Below are 16,832 nucleotides of genomic sequence, written 5' to 3' on the forward strand. Positions count from 1 at the left end.
TTTATCATGAAATAAAACTCTTAACTCAAGAGCCATCTAAGTCAAATTATTTTATATCATGTAGAGTCAGCGACACTTGACGACGGAGACTACGAGTTAGTCTCGGAATCTGAGCAAGGGTTTTCTGAAGACCCAGTGAACATCGTCGAGAACTTAACTGAAGCCCCGAACCAAAGTTCAGAAGTCTTTGACATCCCTGCCCCCAGCCCCGCTCAAGAAGGCAAGCCCCGATGCATAACCAAGTATTTCAAATTACTACATTTATACAATTATATACTTATATATTATATCTTGCAATAAGTCTAGGAGTTGGAATGGAACCCTAGATGCATGAATCCTAGGAACCTATGTATTGATCCTGAGTCCTTATCGAATGGATACTTTGCTAATAGGACCGGCAGAAGTCGAGTGATTTCCTGTCACTCGCGAGATATAGGAATTGAATGTTTACTATTTTGCAATCGCTATAAGGATGACGGACGGGGTCATGTGCAGTTTTATGGCTTGGAAGATTACCCCATCTGTGTTGATAAAAAGTTGATAAGGTTGTAGTGTGTGGTAGTGGTGGTTAAGCGTTCGAAAGTACTAGCCACATGCCACGAAATATGGAAAGCGGTAAGCCTAGTAACCAATTGGCCCGAGGAGTGGACATACCTCCCACCCCTCGTAATTTAGTTTTTCTCATGCACCGACATGCGGAAGTACGTTCCGCACAGCGGACAAGAGTACCGTCATGTAGTCGCGCTACAGACGTACGTCCTGCATATTGGATGTGCGTATGGTCCTACAGTCACTTGTGGTGGTCCTGATCCACGAGTCGGAATGAAAGGCAAACGGTTGCTCCGGAATGATCATTGGATGTTCCAAGTGTGTAAGTTAGGTTTACCCTTGCAAGGTTGTGAAATTCGATTTAGAATCATCCGTTTCTCACGGAGATTGAGACTGCTTATTCCTTCTGCCACATAGAGTAAGAACAGTAACCATTGTTGAGATAAGCTTGATGGATGTTAATCTCTACCTTGCTTGTCTAGTATAGGTGCTTACCTAGAATGGTTAATGAAACTAGAATTTGAAAGCTAAAATATGAAAGTTAGATCATACTCTTTGTTGCTTTTCAGCAAAAGAAAACTAGAGCCTCTCAAATCCTCCATGGGTAACTTATGGGCTAAGTATACCCGATTCTGGATAAGTCTTGCTGAGTATTAGTATACTCAGTCTTACTAGTCTATTTTTCAGGTATGACCTTTGAGAACCCCATGGATAGTCCAGCATGGCCAACCTCTATTCCGTTTAGCTGGTCCGTGGACTGGGATCCGTCCCCAACTGGCAGTGACCCTCCGGAATGACACCATATTTCGGGCTGAACCTGGTGTCAACCTTCGCGATGTGTATAGTCGCGTGTTAATTTCTTCCGCTGTGACTCTACACAAGCTTGCATAGCTTGTGGTTTTTAAACAATATTTGTATAAGTATACCTAAGTTTGAAACGGTTTGTAATAATGTTTAATATTCTGTGAATTAAAAGTTGGTGAGCAGTTGTGCGATTGTAAACTCGCCTTCGTGCGAGGTAAACCTGTTTCGATCCTGTTGAATCGTGGTTGCATCGGGCGGAGACCCGATAGACCAATGGGTTGTTCCGTTTGAAGCACGTTGAGTTAGTATTGGCTGTATAGCGATGACTAGCGCACTTGAGCCGGAATAATTTAGGCGGTTCCACCACACTATTGGGCTAGTACCCTCTGACAGGTGAAGGAGCTGCGCTGACCCGCCGCGCCATCGCCTCCGCGCGCTCTGTGGCAGTGCACGCCTCAGCTCTCCTGCAGCAGATCATCATCACCCCTTACTCATGCGCGCGGCGCTGTGAGATGACTGTACGCCGCCTACCTGCGCACAGTGCACAGTGATGCGATGCGCCGTCTTGGAAATAGGCGGGCCTACCGTGGTGTCAGCATACCTGCTCAGTGTGTCAGCGGGCAGGCCATGCCCTATCTTGGGCGCGCCCAGCCTACCTACCCGTATTTATGCGGTAGTTGGGCTGGCGTCCCACGGAGGTCCTTCTACCATGGGCACATGGCAGGGTTGGCCCTGCAGTCGCCTCCTTGGCAGCTTGAGGCGGCACGTGGCGGCACCGGACCCCTTCCCGAGGGAAAAGGAGGTCCGGCCCCCCGAGGCCAGTCCGGATGGACAGGCCCATAGGGGTTTGGCTTCCACGCGTGGTGGCGCCGGAACCCCCTGGGGGTCCAGGCCCGTGGTGGCCATTCCAGAGCACCCTGCCCTTGTGGGTACGTGGAGACGCCGGACCTATAAGAGCACGGGGGGAGGTCCGAAGACCATGATCCCAGCTGTCAGGCCTGGGCCGTACGCCTCATCACCCAAAGGGCAAGGGTGAGGTCACAGATAACCTTGCGCCCATCTTGTTGGACACTCTGTCAGACGACTCCCTAGCGGGCAAGGCCCACGATGATTGAGGATAGGCGGCCTAGTATATGGTGGAGTGCGTCCACCACGATGCGCTTGGCGCACACACCAGAGCTGGACACCCTAGCAGGAGGTACCCCTGTCAGTATGCACCGACAGCATACCCCTCGTTCTTTTTAATCTCAACCTGAAATGGTTAGCGACCAAAAATACTAGAAAGTGCATACGATCCTAAAAACATATTTTTGCTTTTATTGAATGAAAGGAAACTTTATTGGAAAGGGAAATGAAAGTCTGGGGCATCTCCCGATTATGACAGTTTATGTACTAGTAAGCTAGGCACATTATTTAGTGTGAAGTATGTGCTTGTTAGTGTAAAGCTTGTGTGTGTTTATGTGAAGCTTTTAAAAATTTAAAATGCAAGTAAAAAGGGTATTTTTATAATTACGGAAAGACTAGGGTTATTTTTGCAAAATGTATTTGGATGGGAGGTAACTTCAAAATAAGGGTATTTATGTAATTTTACAAAGGTATAAGTCCTTTTATGTAAGTAGTTGAATTGTAAAAGTAACTTTCAAAGTTACTAAGGGCTAAAGTGTAAAAAGGTGCAAGTTATCATGACATGTCATAAATACTTGCATTTAGGTCCTAATAGTTATAAAATTTACACCCTTTAGGACAAAAATATTATAATCTTAATTTTAGTCCAAGGTTTTAAATTAACACTTCATTCTTTGAGTTTTTGAATTTAAACTCTAAAACAAAGTTGTAGGATTTGAAAAGTTGCACAACTTTCATTTTAAATACTTTTTCTTTTGAACTCTAGAACAGTGGTTAAATTCTTCTTTTCACCTAGGTCCCTGTATTTTTTGAATTTGTGCATGGGTCCTTAGGAAAGTTCCCTTTCTTCTTCCCCTTTGTTTCTCTCTGCTCCGCCGCTCACCGCTGTTTGCTGCCTCTGCTGCACTGCCGCCATTGAATCCGGCCACCCCCTTGTCACTCCCTGCGGCCTAGCTCCTCCACGCGTCGCTCCTTAGCCCAGCTACCGCCCTAGCTCTTCTTGCTGGCCCCCTCGCCGAGTGCCACGTTGCCTGTAGCACTGCCAGCGCCGCCTGGTCTCGCCAGTACTTCTGCTCGTCGCCCACCGCGTCAACGTAGCCATCCAGGGCCGTGGCATTGCGCCCTTTCCACTCTCCTGTATCTCTACGGCCTATAATGGCCGGTTCTAGCTCACGGTCGCACTACCAGAAACCACCGTTGCCCTCCATTGTTGCTGCTCAACCATCCCACACCGAGCTCGCCCCTCCGGCCTCTCTTCCCTTGAGCTGACCCCCAAAATCGCTTGCCCCCAGCCCCTTGAAGCTCCTCCACGTGTTCCCCATCGACCCCGCTCGCCGGAGCTCGCCGGAGCACCACTGCCACCATTGGCGAGTTACTGTCACCGTCATCGGCCCTCCTCCAGCCACCCTGATGTCAACCGAGCCCATCCAAAGGTAGCCCTCATGTCCCTCATGCTCCCCCACCTCTCCCTCGCCTCCGGGAAGCACCCCATCACCGGTATCGAGCTCCCTGAGCTTTCTCTGTTCCAAAAATCGCGACCAGGGACCCCATACAACAATAGGAATAATTCCAGGGGCCTATCTGCACAGACCATGACTCAGATGAATAATATCGCGCTGGACCTTTTTGAAATCTTTGGCTGAAACTTTGAAAAATCGTAGTAAATCATAGAAAAGTCAGAAAAATGCCAAACTAGTTTGTTAAAATCCTTAAGTTATACTCGACTACTTTTATGTAGTGAGTTTGAGCTATATGTGTGTATTTTCTGATGTAGATTAACTAATAGGAAATGAGTGTTTTATTTGTATCTCATGTTATGTGCATGTGTTATAGCTGAATTTTGGAACCTAGGTTGTATGTGCCATGTATAGCTCTGTGTAAAAATCTCGAGTTCTTTACTGTTCATTTACTTAGAAATTTGAGTACATTTGTTGTATGTTGATAGAAATTTCATAATTTAATTCTAGATGCATTCCTTCAGGTTTAAAGCTGAAAATTTTACCTTAGCTTTGCTTCAAGATGTTTAGTTCATGATAAAATTTTGAGAGTCAGAAACTTAGTGTAACTGAAGTTATGAATGTAGACTTAGATTCAAAAGAAATTCATGAACAATAGTTCTGGTTCATGAATAATTATGATAATATGCTGAAATGTTACTCTTGTAGAATAGAACATGTCCATAAATTTTGAACCCTAGATCTAGTATAAAACTACAATTATAAATGTATCTTAATCATTCAATGTGTGTTCCTATTTAATTTTGTGGCATAGTTTCTATTTAAATAAAGTCCTGATAAATTTACAGTAAATGTAATTAGACTAAAACAATGTTTAATAATTTTTATAGCCTTAATTTCAAAATGCATTGCTCTATAAAATTCATTTAAGTTTTACACATTGTTTATTTAAATTATTCATTTTGATTAATCTGTTGCATAAAGATGTTAAGTGTAATTAGTTTGTTTGCTTAAGATAACCAAGTATACTACCCAATGTATTTAGTTTAGATGTTTAGGGTAATCAACCCTGTTACCTAATGTAACTAAAAATTTAGATAATACCCGATAAATGAATGCCCAGTAAAAGAGTGAATAACATGTTTGATAAATAGAGTGTCTTTCGTGTTGCATGATTGATAAGTTTGGTAGTGTTAGCTCATATTTTTATGATAGAGATGAGTGATGTTTAGTTAATCCTTTTACAAGAGTGCTCATGTCCCTGCCATCAAGACATTGTCCTTGTCTTGATTGCAGTCTCCTTAAGGTCCTTTCCGTATAAGGATCCTTGTTAGTTCGTGTGTATCTGCTGCTTAGCTAATACATTTCTGTAGCTATGCTTCAGCATCGGCTATTAGCTCAGCCGCTAAGCATCCATTTCAATTGAATCTGTGATGTTCATTGTAACGGCTGTCAGCCGATGCAACTCATTTGATATGCTTCTACCATCGGCTGGTTAGTCGATACGGTTGTTATCTTTCTACTATCGGCTATTGCCGATACAATTCTTTTGTTTTGTCCTACATCGGCTGCACATAGTTGATGTATCGGAGATGCACACGATCTTAGGGTTCTTGCTATCGGCCGATCCAAGCCGATTCTAGTTGTTTTCCATATCGGTCAAATATGGCCGATCAATCCTTAGTTTTCCCATCCTTATCCGCACACTTCTATCAGCCGATTTATCGGCTAGGAAATCGGCTATATACCTTCGGTCATATACCCTCAACCACACTCCAATCGGCTGCACATCTGTAAAATATATCCTCATCGGCACAAGCCCATCGGCCACATCCTCTTCAGTCTAATTCCGCACTTGTGGTCTCATCAGCCTAGTCCGATATTAGTGTTCTGTTCCACCTAGTTCTTGTAACAGGTCTGACTTAGATAACCCCATCGGCTGTACGTCACTCAATTGTTTTACTGACGTAGTCAAATCGATGCAACCACACCTAGTTTCCTAGGATAACACTTAAGCACATCTCAGTTAGGCACAGTCAGTGCAGAGTAGGACAATCAGCTACACGGCTGATATGCCCCAGTAGATATAGGAGAACATTAAGGATGAAAACCGGCTACACAGCTGATCCACCAATCGGCTGAATACACTGAGACACAGATCGTACGGATACATAGTTCGACTAGTCTACCAATACACCATCGGCTAGTTACTCGCACTAGTCAACTAGCTATGCCGATACGTCACTCGACTAGTTCTACCCAATGTGTAAATCGGCTAATGTGCCGATGCACTAAATCGGCTAGTAGGTCAAATCACCGATCGACTAGTACACGTACACAAATCGGCTCAGCCGATGTTCACTAATCGACTAGTTTTGCTAAAGCATGGATCAGCTATGCTGATACGCATGCGATCAGTTAAGTACGCCGATACTCACACAGATTAGTTAAGACACAGCTGCTTTAGGAAACACCCCTCTGCTAAAGTAATCGATGCTTTCATCGATCAATCAGGAAACCGATGCACCTATCAATTGCCTAAACCTGATGCACCCTCGTCGACTAAGGCAAGCCGATACACCAAACATCAGTTAGGTAAAAACATGCTGATAACTAGATCTAATCAGCAAAATCCTTCCTTGTTCTATCCTTGAAACACTGTACCTTTAATATTCCTACCTCGATCAGCCGATTTTAATCAGTTGTCCAACTAAAGCTCTACCCAAGTTAGTTTCTGATCTTTATGATTGTTATATGAGTAATATGTTAAATGTGTATTGGATTGCAACTTTATTGTGAATTAAAATAGTTTTATGTGCACACTTTGAATGTAATGTTGCATTGCATGTAGATAAAATTACTTCCGTAGACGGTACCTACGAAATCTCCCAGGAGTCTGCAGAGGATGTTTCTGAAGACCATGTGAACGTTGTTGCAAGATTCTCTGAAGGCCCGAACCCAGGTTCGGAAGATCTTAACTTTACTGACTCCAGCCCCACCAGCAAAGGCAAGTCCCGGTGCATAACCCAGTATTTCAAATTACTACATTTATGCAATCCTATACTTATATATTATATCTTGCATTAAGTCTAGGAGATGAAATGGAACCCTAGATGCATGAATCCTAGGAACCTATGTATTGCACCTGAGTCCATATCGAATAGATGCTCTGCTAATAGGACCGGTAGAAGTCGGGTGATTTCCTGTCACTCGCGCAATATAGGAGTTGGATGTTTACTGTCTTGCAATCACTATAAGGATCATGGACGGGGTCATGTGCAGTAACATGACCTGGAAGTTTACCCCCTTTGTGTTGATAAAAGTTGATGAGGTCGCAGTGTGCGGTAGTGGTGGCTAAGCATTTGAAAGTACTAGCCACATGCCACGAAATGTGGTAAAGCGGTAAGCCTAGTACGTGATTGGCCCGGCAAATGGACATGTCTCCACCACTCGATTATTTTGGTTTCTGTTGTACACACGCACCGACGTGTGGGAGTGCGTTCTGCATAGCAGACAGGAGTACGATCATGTAGTCACCCTACAGACGTACGTCCTGCACAATTGGTGTGCGTACGGTCCTGCAGTCGCTTGTGGTAGCCCTGATCCATAACCCGGAATATGAGGGAAACGGTTGCTTCGAAACGATCTTTGGATGTTCCAAGCGTGTGAGTTAGGTTTACCCTTGCAAGGTTTGAAATTCGATTCAGGAATCGTCCGTTTCTCGCGGAGATTGAGACTGCTTATTCCTTCTGCCACATAGAGTAAGAACCGTAACCAGTATGGAATAACTTGGATGGATATTAATCTCTACATTGTTTGTTTAGTATAGGTGCTAACCTAGAATAATTAATGAAACTAGAACCTGACAGCTAAAATATGGAAATAGTTCATATTCTTTGTTGCTTTTCAGTTGAAACTAAACCCAGAACCATTATAAGCCTTCATAAGTCTAGTTACATGGCTAAGTACACCATGAGACAGGTAAGCCTTGCTGAGTATTAGTATACTCAGCCTTGCTAGTTGTATGTTTTCAGGTAATGTCTTTGAAGACCCTGCTCTTCCCCTGTCTTTGCCCTGTGCTCTTCCAGATGGTTGGTCCGTGGAATGGGATCCGTCCCCGGCCAACACTGATGATACCGAGTGATGTCGTGCCCGGGCTTAGCATGACATCTGTCTTGACGACGTGTTGTAAATCATCGCGCTGCCAAGAACCCTAACTTTAACGGTTTGTAATAATTTTACTAAATGTGGAACTTAGTACTACTTTTGGGAACTCTTGTAATGTAATTCCCTGTGATGTAAAATATGATGGTGACTGTATCTCTGGACTCACCTTCGTGTGAGGTAACCTTATTCGATCCCGGAAGTTAGGTGGTTTCATCGGGACTCTACCCAACAGGCCAAGGGGTTACACCGTTTGAAGTACGTTGGAGCCCTTGAGAGAGGACTTGCATATTTGAGCCGGTGTAATTCAGGTTGGTTCTGCCACACCGATAGTGCTTTGTCTATGGTCACAAGCTCAACCATGGGAAACTTTTTCTTGCAGCTATCAATGGTGATGTAGTTCCCAGCTTCACCACCATTTGTTGATTCATCATCGTTCAGGCTGCAAGGTTAATGCCGCATTGTGACCACAAAATTTGCAATGCATATGGTAATCATATGCATGTACAAGCATCTATCTAAACATTTTGCAGGAGAGGATTTTAGGATGGTTGTAATCCTCGTGTGTGCTTATGGCACAAAGTGTGACTGACTCCAGATAGGCATTATGCGAGCATAGTTCTTGAGGTGTTTCAAGAATGAAGATCTCATGCTTGTCTAGGGAATCTTTTTCTTTGAATTCTAGAGTCAACTCCTCACAAAGTTCAGTGGCCCATGAGTTCTCCATCTCAAGAGAGTCCTCGTGAAAGGTTGATGTTGGGCCAGTGGAAAGAGGCTCAAACCCGATCGAGGGTGATGATGGTCGTTCATCTTCAGAAAGGTCTTCCACCGAGTCATCCTCTTTGGGGGTAGAAGGTTCTGAACCCTCAAATAAGGCTGGCTAGGTTGATATGAATGGAGATACACGCATCACCGTCTCGAGCGAGTTTTACTTAGGATGAGACTTCGTCATAGGATTTTCCAAGCAAGAGGTAGCGGTGGTGGAAGCGGTTTCCCTAAGCTTTTCATCTAGGCTCCCTTGAGAAGTGGTTAAATGTTCTTCTAATGGGTAGCCTAGCAGAAGATCAAAATCGATGATAGGATAGATGTGGACATCTAGGCACACCTCGGTTTTGTCTATGGTGATTGGCACAGCTATTGTGATCCCATGATGTTCAAAGATAAGTCCCGTTGGACTTGTGAAGAGTCTGTCGGTCGAAGCTAGAGGTGTGTTGCCCGAGAGGGTTCTTGCAAAGAATTCAAAAATGATACTAGCCTTCATAGTTGGGTCGTGAAGGGCTTCTACGACAGTTCCCTTTATAGAACAAGGTATGGTCGTGAAAGGAGAACGAATCAGAATTGCTTCGAAAGAGCGTTTTACTTCCATTAACTATTCCTTAGGTGGTTTCATCCTAGGGAGAGCCTTCTCAGGAAGATTGGAAGGATGAGAAAAAGGAGGTGTTGTAGCCTTCTTGTGCCAAGCGTAGTTCGAGGTGTTCCCAAAATCATCAAATTTGATACGGAAATCTGAAGGAGAGAGTACTACTCCTTCCTTTGGTGCTCGTGGTTTGGGTGAGGGCTTTATAGACGAACATATGGATGGAGAAGGTACTGAATTGGATTCGGCTGATGAGAACTCCTCAAACATGACATGGCTTTCTCCAAGAGGGGTTTGGATACTATGATGGAGGAAGTTTGTTTCCTTCCCTCCTTCGTAGTTTTATATGCGAATGAACCTCTAGCTATGATGTCAAGATCAAGAGCAGAGGTGATGTATAAACCTGCACAAAAGATGTGCAAGGATACTTCATCGGTTAGAGGCATGCCTGGGCTGATGTTTAGAAGGTGTGAAAATCTAGCCCATGCTACTCCTAGGGACTCCTTCTCGAATTGCTCAAATGCGAGAATGTCACTCCATGGAGAAGGTGTGAGGGATAAAGGAGAGAACGAGTGACAAAAGTCATCTCAGAGCTTTCCCCAATCACCGTTCACATTTCCCACGTTGCGGATGTACCATTGCTCCGCCCTCTCTGTGAGAGAGAAAGGAAACAACATCCACCTCAAGGTTTCCTGTGTTATGCCTAGGATAACCAAACATGAACGCAGTTCCTCGAACACTCGAGATGATCATGGGGATCTTCATTTTTTGCTCCGGAGAAGAGTTATTCCCGAACCAAGGCAATGTAACCAGGACAGAGTTCAAAGCCAGAAGCTATGATTGGCTTAGAAGAGGATGGTGGCTCTATGAACTTGCCCTGAATGGTCGAAAGGTATGGACAAGGATAAACTTTCATGGGTAGCGGGAGTGAAGGTTGAGGTAAAGAAAAACAAAGGATATGAGGATAAACTAGGTAGTGGGGGTGAAGATAGAGGTAAGAAAAAAACCAAGGATATGATTTTTGTAAAGATACAAGGATGAACTAGGTTCGAAGGCAATACAACAACAGTTCACCGGCAACAGCTAGAAATGCTTGTTGGTATTTCTTAACATTCACACAATGATCCGTAAGCGCACAGAGGTACCAATGTAGCACTTCACCCGTGAGTATTCAAGGGTATGGTATTTCCACGAGGAAGGAGATACTAGCCTTCTAACTGGTTTGTCCAAGGTCAAACAAGAGATATGTAGGTGAGGATAGAGAGGATTCCTATGGTTTAAGAGTTTCAAGTAAAGATAAGCTCAACCTCTACTTGCTTACTTCGGGCACCGGTCTGACCCTGGTCTACCAAGGACCTCCAGCTATTAGCTCTACTCCGAACCTGAACATGGGGGAGTTCACAAACCATGAAAGAACATGGCAGACGGACATGGCTGTCACCACCTGCCGCCTACCCCGCGACACCGTGGGGCTCGCAGCATACAAAGGTAATCTAGGGCCTAGACACCACGTCTATGCTGTTGATTACTGCTCTAGCATCGATCAGGGTTATCCCATCTTTATCAAGGGCCTTCTACTAGAGCATCCGCCACAAGAACGGATGATGATCCTATAAACAAGTAAAGAATAGAACTTACTTAACTAAGAGACTCACCACCATAGGAGATCATGAACACTTAAGAAAGGAAGCATCCGTCGAGGTACAAGGCTGAGGAAGAGTGCGACAGACCGGCACCTTCCAGGAACTTCCCCTCACTCTCTCCCTATTTCTAAGCATGGAGGTAGGGCTTCGCCTTGTAGTGGAGCTTTTCTCTTCTCTTCTCTTCTTATTGTGTGTTGAATGGAGGGGCTCTCCTCCTTTTATAGGTGGGATAGGGTGGTTCCCGACGTCTCTAAGCATGGAAACTTTTACAACCGCCTTAGAGGGAGCGCGAGAGAGCTTCCCGACAAAGTTGGGCCCTGGAGGAAGCTTCCTGGCATCGGCCGAACCCCTAGTTCGGCCAATCCCAAAGTAGGGCCTCCCTCCACCGCCTTTCGCCCGGTATCTAGTGGGTTTATCCTAAGAATATTCCCTAGGGTCTTTGTGACACTCAGGTACTTGGTATTGTCACACACTGGATTTTAGTATGAAGTTGTGTGCAAAATGTGGTGAAAGTGTGTTTAAAAATTTAAATGATAAGGAAAAGGGGTGTTTATATAATTATAAATTAATAAAGGTCCTTTAGTGTTAAATGGGAGAGAATGGGAAGTGGAATCCAAATACATGAAGGTTATTTTGCAAAAGTCAAAAACTTACTTTTAAATCATGAAAATAGGTGAAACTACACATAGGATGTAAGTGTATGCCGGATGTGATGATTGGTTTTGAGGAAGGTGGTGGCTCGAAGAACTTGCCCTTCGGAGTAGAAAATTTTCGGATATAGGCTCCATGGTAACAAAGGAAGGGGATACAAGAAAGAGATAGGTAACAGAAAAGGATAAATGAAAGAGAAAGGTAAAAGAAACGCTGCACAAGCAAACTAGGTTCAAAAACAACTACAGCAACCATTCCCGGCAACGGCACCGGAAATGCTTGTTGGTATTTCTTAACATTCACGAATAAATCAACAAGCGCATGGATATACTGTTGTAGCACTTCACCCGGAGAATATTTAGGGTATCGTATTTTCTCAGGGAATGGAAGTGTAACGATTTTCTAGCTAGTTTAACATGAAGAACAAGAGGTAGAATGGCCTAGGTAGCGTGATTGGTCTAGTCTAAGGGAAGGATCAAGGAAAGATAAACTTAGGCTACTATTCATTTACTTTAGGCACCGGTCTGACCCTGGTCTGCCAAGGACCTCCGGCTATTTGCTCTACTCCAAACCCAGACGTGGGGAACTCACTAACCACGAAAGATTCATAGCGGATAGATAGGGCTATCACCACTTGCCGTCTACCCCTCAACACCGTGGGGCTCGCAGTAAATAAAGGTAATCTAGGGCCTAAATACCATGTTTATGCCATCGATTACTACACTAGTGTTGCACAGGGTTATCTCGTCTCTATCAGGGGCCCTCTACTAGAGTATCCGCTACAAGAACGGATGATGAACCCGTAAACGAATAACAACGTAAGGATAACTTTACCAAGAGATTACCAGTAGACGAACTCGGATACTAAGTCAAATGGATCGTATCCATCGAGGTACAAGGTCGGAGAGAGGCCAACAAGTCCGGCTCTCCTCCACACTTCCTTGTCACACAATCCTTATCCTAAGTTTACAAAGGGTGGTGGAGTCCCTCTACTTCTTCTTCTCCAAAATGTGTTGTATGAATTGGGGGGGGGGGGGGGCTCTCCTCCTCCTTATATAGTCCTCCAAGGTCGGTTCTGGTGGTATCATGTATGGAAACATTATGAACCGCCTTGGGGGGAAGCGTGGGGGTTACTTCCTACCAAAATTGAGTGAGATGGGAGGCCATCCAGGTTCGGCAGAACTTCGTGTTTGGCCGACCCCTTGATGCCGCCTTTCGCGCCGCCTTTTGTCCGGGACACTGCCAGGTGGGTCCCCAAGTGTGTACATGGTGGTTGGCATTAAGTTTAGGCGGTTTCCTCGTGTTTGTATGCCTTGAATCCGTGTGCCAGCCTCTGATTGGTCGTAGGTGTGTTACCTGGATTCTAGGTTGAATTGCTTCGGGATATGGGCCCTCCAAATCTTGTGCTCGCATGGAATGCTCTGAAATGTACTTTTCCCTTTGTTTAAGCATGGTTTCCCCCCATATGTAGACATGGCCTCTTGAAATCAACGTTTACTAAAACTTGTGGAAATGGTTAGAATTAAACTCCTATCTCTAGTTTGGTGTTTGTTTTGTAACTATTCTTTACAGGGATTGACGGTCAGATTTGGTACTTAAGGACCATCAACAAAAGTGTGGGAGAAATCTCGCACACTCACCAGGTGAAAACTCATTAAATATCTTGCACCAACATGTTGCACAACATCGAACGGTCCAGCAGCCTGAAGAACAGGACAAATGGGATCCAGAGAGGATGGCTGAACCTCTAGTTCAACCAAACCACCTCCGACTCCCTTCAGTTCCTCTTCTTCCTTCTTCAACAATGGTTTGTGCAACACAAGCCTCAAACTCACTAAGTTCTTGAGTTTAAACAAATTTTATGTTGATCATTAAAATTAAACTCAATCTCCTCATGTTGAACATACCTTCCTAATGGTTGCCTTGCATATTCTTTATTCCTCACTTATATTCCTAATACTTGTGAACAATCTATCATAGGGAAAGCATGTCATCTAAGTAGTTGATGAATGAGATATGGTATGATGAAAGGAACCTTGCTTCTCTCTGTAAAGTACTTGGGAAATTTATCTTTCAAAAAAATTAAAAAATCTATAGCTTGATGATGCTAAATTCCTACCAAAGCCATATGTTGATCTCACTGAAAACCTTTTACATATGCTACTTGATTTTCCATTGAGCTTTGTCAAATTGTTTGTGACCTTTGTGAGAAAAATTTTGTACTCTCATGATCAAGATCATGTACACTCCACCCATAAATGCCGACTTCTACACTGGAAGTTGCGCAAAAATATTTCACCCATCCATCCATTTCATTCCACAAAATAAAAGCTCCATGATATGTGTTGGTCTCTCTTTTGTTACAAAAGAGACATGGGCTATCAAAAAAAATAGGAAGAGGAAATTAAGTTGGACACATGAAGGTCCAAGCATAGAATAAAAAAGAAGTTGGACACATGAAGGTCCAAATTTATGAAACAAAAAAAGAATAAAGATAGCCATGTCCTAAAAAACATTTCAAAGGGGAGAGAGTTGATATAAAGAGGAGTTTCCTTACATCTTACATCCACATATTTTCCACACACTTGCACATCTTGATTAGAGTGAATGATTTGCTTCTCCTTGGGTCCGGTTTTTAACTTCGCAACATATGCAATGCAAGTATGCCTTCTTTTCATTCCCTACCTTGAGCTCCACAAAAGCCTTATTAGAAGTAGGATGAAAGGAGGCAAAACAGTGCTTTGGTAAGGAACCATACACTTTGAGCGATTTGAGAGAATTATTCGAGGAGCAAGTCTAAGTTTGTTTTGAAAATATTAAAAAAACTCAAGTATTTCAAGAGCGGTAAGGGAGACCCGATTCTAATATGTTCTATTTCTCAACCACCCAAGATAGCATGGTAGATACTTCAAAGTTCATAAGTAAGGGTGTGGCTTGGAATAACTTTTATGCAGGCATCATACCATTTGAGGAGATGATCCACCTTAGTCCTCAAAGCCTTTACTCGAGGACGAGCAAACGGCTAAGTGTAGGGGTGTCAGACCCGGGGCCACGGGACTGTGTACATAACATAGTTTAAAAAGGTTTAAGAGATTAAGTCCATCTTATCTCTTATTCATCTTGTTTATCTCTTATTTATCCTATTTAAGTAGGAGATAAAGCTAACCGATACAGAAGGAATCTACTCGAGATATGTTCTAGTACAATTTCTTAGCTGGTGTTAGTTAGTATCCTTGTAACCCTGGCTTCTCGGATATATAAGGGAGGACAGGGACCCTCTCAAAATAAGATCTCCAGATCATTCTACACCAAAGGCAATACAAACCACCACACAGGACGTAGGGTATTACGCACCTCGCGGCCCGAACCTATCTAAGTTTTGTGTTCCTTGCACCTTCGAGTTCCTGATCTCGGCGTCTCCTCACCTAAACTTACCACCTTGGGTATACCCCTCGGTGGGTAGCCGGTTAAACACCGACAGCTGGCGCGCCAGGTAGGAGGGCGCGTCGAAGATCCACCGGTGAGCTCAATGGCATCTTTCCGATTCACCAGGCAATTTCCGGCGATTCCATGTCGACATGAAGCCAAAGACTCCCGTGGCGGATCTTTGCAGCGACCTCGACAAGTTCGTCGATGATCTCGATGACTTGTTGATCCATGCATCCGCTGCAAAGATCAAGATGGAGTCAGCTCCCGGCTCGACTTCATCCGGCGCTGCGGCAACTTTCCTTGGTTTGGAATCGTTCCAATCTAAAGGTTCGCGTAGCCGATCCCGACTCGGTTCATGCAATCCGGCCACTGATCTTCAGGAGGCCGACATCTCCGGGTCCCTCTCTGTGTTAGAGAAGGACCTGGACTCTCTGCTCCAATTTGGAGGGCTTGAAGCCACCGCACGTCGGGGGGCTTCAGGTTGTTTTGGCGCCAGTGATCTGATGATCACCTCCATATCGGAGGGGCACTTCGTACATTGGAGGGGCATGGAGCTCTCCAATCTACTCGAGGCTGAGGGTTGACTTGTGGCCCACCTCGAACCTTTGCCTTTCCAAGAGGGCAGGCCGCTGGCTACCGTGGCGGAGGAGTCGACTGAACTAGTCGACGCAAGCTCTGATGAGCTCGTCTCCATCAGGTGCTAATGGCGGAAGAAGGTGAGGATGATGGGGATCTTCCCATCATCAAATTTGATGCAGTCTCTAAAGATGAGGCCACAGCCAACACCGGTGATGAGAACGACGCCGATCGCGAGGCGGTGGAGGGCCAGGAACAGGGCCCGCACAATCCGGCGGAGGAGGGTCAACGAGCGCAGGCGATCTATGCATCGCGAGCTTGACCCTGAATTCGCCGCCGTAAGTGATGGGGTTTCAGGACCCCGGTGGCCAACATTGCCAGGGTTACGGCCATACTCGAGCGCAGTAATGACCCAAATGTGTGTCAAGCACTTCTTTACGCGCAGAGGGCCTGGATCCAGCTGGATCAGTAAAACCCGGCGTCTACCATCAGGGAGGAGCACGTGGGCGAGAGTCGGAGCCAGGCTCACAGCCGAACGGCTGGCGGACGCCCTCGACCTCAGTCCAGCCACAACAACGATAATGCTCGCGGGAGCCAGGCCCCTGGCGGGAGGCAGCAGCCACCTCCAGGGGGTAACCCGCGACAGGCCAATCATCGGCCTCCTCTAGAAGACTTGCGCCAGCATATTAATGAAGGCCGCGAGACGCGGTCCATGATCGACTCCAGGCGCAAGGTCCGCGAAGAAGTCAAAACCGAAGGTACTGACTGTAGCGATCGATTCCTAGCTTTTTCCGCACGGTTCAGCAGCTACAAGTACCTTGAGGGCTTCAAGCCGACCGGCATCACCAAGTACGACGGCAAGCAGGCTCCTCAGCAGTGGCGACGTTGCTACTCCACGGCCATTGAGGTTGCAGGGGGCTCCAACATCACCAAGGTCATCTACTTCCCGATGGCTTTGGACCCTGCGCCTCTCACGTGGCTGGAGAGCCTCAGCAACAACTCCATCGACTTTTGGGAGCGACTCAAGAAGGTCTTTATCGACAACTTCCAGGGAGCGATCGCTCACGCAGGTACTCA

This window comes from Panicum hallii, chromosome 2, assembly GCF_002211085.1.
Source record: "Panicum hallii strain FIL2 chromosome 2, PHallii_v3.1, whole genome shotgun sequence".
In the NCBI taxonomy this organism is placed as follows: domain Eukaryota; kingdom Viridiplantae; phylum Streptophyta; class Magnoliopsida; order Poales; family Poaceae; genus Panicum; species Panicum hallii.